This window comes from Bubalus kerabau, chromosome 7 (genome assembly GCF_029407905.1).
Source record: "Bubalus kerabau isolate K-KA32 ecotype Philippines breed swamp buffalo chromosome 7, PCC_UOA_SB_1v2, whole genome shotgun sequence".
Classification (NCBI taxonomy): domain Eukaryota; kingdom Metazoa; phylum Chordata; class Mammalia; order Artiodactyla; family Bovidae; genus Bubalus; species Bubalus kerabau.
In genome coordinates, this window is record NC_073630.1 from 7584961 (window position 1) to 7588732 (window position 3772).

Below are 3772 nucleotides of genomic sequence, written 5' to 3' on the forward strand. Positions count from 1 at the left end.
CAATGGGTTAGGACTAGAGAAGTCAGTCTCCCCACTTGCATGGCCAATGAAAGGGACTGCATATGATCTCAATTTCTTTCCAGTTTCAGATGTTGAGTTATCAGCCCCCAACCATAATTTTTTCATTCTCTATCTACACAGCCATCCAAATGCTTGTCTAACAGTTTTATCTCATTTTACTTTACCATTTGAATGCAGAGTTCCAAAGAATAGCAAGGAGAGATAAGAAAGCCTTCCTCAGTGATCAATGCAAAGAAATAGAGGAAAACAAAAGAATGGGACTAGAGATCTCTTCAAGAAAATTAGACACACCAAGGGAACATTTCATGCAAAGATGGGCTCGATAAAGGACAGAAATGGTAGGGACCTAACAGAAGCAGAAGATATTAAGAAGAGGTGGCAAGAATACACAGAAAACTGTACAAAAAAGACCTTCATGACCCAGATAATCACGATGGTGTGATCACTCACCTAGAGCCAGACATCTTGGAATGTGAAGTCAAGTGGGCCTTAGAAAGCATCACTATGAACAAAGCTAGTGGAGGTGATGGAAATAGCTCCAGTTGAGCTATTTCAAATCCTGAAAAATAATGCTGTGAAAGTGCTGCACTCAATATGCCAGCAAATTTGGAATACTCAGCAGTGGCCACAGGACTGGAAAATGTCAGTTTTCATTCCAATCCCAAAGAAAGGCAATGCCAAAGAATGCTCAAACTACAGCACAATTGCACTCATCTCACATGCTAGTAAAGTAATGCTTAAAATTCTCCAAGCCAGGCTTCAGCAATACATGAACCATGAACTTCCAAATGTTCCAGCTGGTTTTAGAAAAGGCAGAGAACCAGAGATCAAATTGCCAACATCTGCTGGATCATGGAAAAAGCAAGAGAGTTCCAGAAAAACATCTACTTCTGCTTTATTGACTATGCCAAACCTGTTGACTGTGTGGATCACAATAAACTGTGGAAAATTCTGAAAGGGATGGGAATACCAGATCACCTGACCTGCCTCATGAGAAATCTGTATCCAGGTCAGGAAGCAACAGTTAGAACTGGACATGGGAAAACAGACTGGTTCCAAATAGGAAAAGGAGTACGTCAAGGCTGTATATTGTCACCCTGCTTATTTAACTTATACACAGAGTACATCATGAGAAACGCTGGGCTGGAAGAATCACAAGCTGGAATTGAGATTGCCGGGAGAAACATCAATAACCTCAGATATGCAGAAAGTGAAGAAAAACTAAAGAGCCTCTTGAAAGTGAAAGAGGAGCGTGAAAAAGTTGGCTTAAAGCTCAACATTCAGAAAATGAAGATCATAGCATCTGGTCCTATCACTTCATGGTATGGGGAAACAGTGGAAACAGTGGCTGACTTTATTTTTCTGGGCTCCAAAATCACTGCAGATGGTGATAGCAGCCATGAAATTAAAAGACGTTTGCTACTTGGAAGAAAGTTATGACCAACCTAGACAGCATATTAAAAAGCAAAGACATTACTTTGCCAAGAAAGGTCCGTCTAGTCAAGGCTATGGTTTTTCCAGTGGTCATGTATGGATGTGAGAGTTGAACTATAAAGAAAGCTGAGAGCTGAAGAATTGATGCTTTTGAACTGTGGTGTTGGAGAAGACTCTTGAGAGTCCCTTGGACTGCAAGGAGATCCAACCAGTCCATCCTAAAGGAGATCAATCCTGGGTGTTCATTGGAAGGACTGATGTTGAAGCTGAAACTCCAATACTTTGGCCACCTGATTCAAAGAGCTGACTCATTTGAAAAGACCCTGATGCTGGGCATGATTGTGGGCAGGAGAAGGGGATGACAGAGGATGAGATGGTTGGATGGCATCACCAACTCAATGGACATGGGTTTGGGTGGACTCCGGGAGTTGGTGAGGGACAGGGAAGCCTGGCGTGCTACGATTCATGTGGTTGCAAAGAGTCGGACATGATTGAGCGACTTCACTTTCACTTTTCACTTTCATTCATTGGAGAAAGAAATGGCAACCCACTCCAGGGTTCTTGCCTGGAGAATTCAAGCGACAGGGGAGCCTGGTGGGCTGCCGTTTATGGGGTCGCACAGAGTCAGACATGACTGAAGCAACTTATTAGCAACAGCCAGATATCAACATGAATCAGCCACAGGTATACACATGTTCCCTCCCCCTTGAACCTCCTTCCCATCTCCCTCTCCATTCCACCCCTGTTTGAGTTCTTGAGTAATAGAGAAAATTCCCATTGATTATCTATTTTACATATGGTAATATAAGCTTCCATGTTATTCTCTCCATACATCTTACCCTCTCCTACCTGCCTCATGGCCCTGCCATGTTCATAAGTCTGTTCTCTATGTCTAAAAATGTGGAACACTTCATGAATTTGTGTGTCATTTTCGCACAGGAACCATGCTAATCTTCTCTGTATCATTCTGGTTTTAGTTTATGTGCTGCTAAAACGAGCTTTGGAATTTTTTTTTTTTTTTGAAAGGCAAAAGTATTGAAAGCTTTCTAAGTTTATTAACCTTAACACTTCTTACTTTTATGGAACACATTCTAAACATCTCAGATCAAATGGAAAGAGAAGTAGGACTAGATAATTATTGCTGTTTTTAGTTCAAAAAGAAACTAAATGGAGGAAGGCAAAATTGCTTTAAAGATGTTTTTACTCTGACTTTTTAAAAATCATATCTTTAAGCAATGCATACCAACGAATTATAAAGAAATAAGTTCCCAACCAGAGTGTACGAAACTGAATTAGTGTACCAGCTGTTCCCTTTTGGCCTTTAGTCATGACAGAAATTAATTATCCCAACAATAATACAAGGAGTGGGCTTTCAATAGACTTCATTTTGGTATTGTCTTTGGATTCTCAAACTACTGAACTGTTAATCAAAATTTTATCAGAGCTGAGTCCCCTAAGTGAGAAAAGCAAAGATTATATAATCATAGAAGTAAAATTCTTCCCACTGAGCAAAAGAAAGAACTATATTTAATTTCTGATCACTCTTTAATATCCTCTACATCTCCAAGTACATTGGGAATATAGTGAAATCATAATTAGCCAGTTTTTAAGAATGAAATTCATTTATCAAAAAAGTTTAAAAAATAGTTCAACTAAAAAAATCAATAGGTCATTTAAGCAAAGTTGCAAAACCCACAGGCCTGAGTGGTTAAATCCCTGTATAGCTTTTAGTAGCCACTCCCAAGTGATGGTTCACAACTTTGAACTAGGCAAAGTTATGATTTCCAAATTTTATCTTTTATTTCTGTATTTCTTAACTTAAAAAAAAGCATGGCCATTTTTTTATGATTTCCTCTACTTCTCTAGAATAGAGAAGATTTTGATATCATTCATTCAAATATTGATCTTTGTTTCCCTTTTATGCCTTTAATTTCTAATTCTGTTTGGTCTATGTTGGGCATCTGTAAGCACGTAGACCCTTTGGTGGGGCCAGCAATGGTCATTGAACCACATTTGTACTGTTAGAGATCAATTCCCAGGAGGTTCAGGAAGTAAAAGTGTCTGTTTCTCCTGGGTTTTGAAATTTGGAGCTTTTTTCCCCACCATAGCTCTTTCTATCCTCTTTTCCCAGCCCTTTTACCACTTCCCCCTGAGCAGGGAGAGTGAGTGATGAGGTAGAAAGAGCTTTGGGACCACACAGACCTGGGCTTGAGCTAGGTTATGAAACTTGTTTTTTTCAGCTAAAAAAGAAAACAATACATACTTTCTGGCTTGAAGCAGAGAAAATGTATGTGAAACTTTTGACACATTATAGACA

General features: G+C 39.4%; 1 non-coding gene across 1 annotated transcript; it reads right to left on the reverse strand.

The window, feature by feature from the left end:
- Positions 1-2349: 2349 nt before the first annotated feature.
- Positions 2350-2452, reverse strand: LOC129658254 (U6 spliceosomal RNA). Its single transcript, XR_008717347.1, has one exon. It is a non-coding gene; the product is annotated as a U6 spliceosomal RNA (small nuclear RNA).
- Between the last annotated feature and the right edge of the window lie 1320 nt (positions 2453-3772).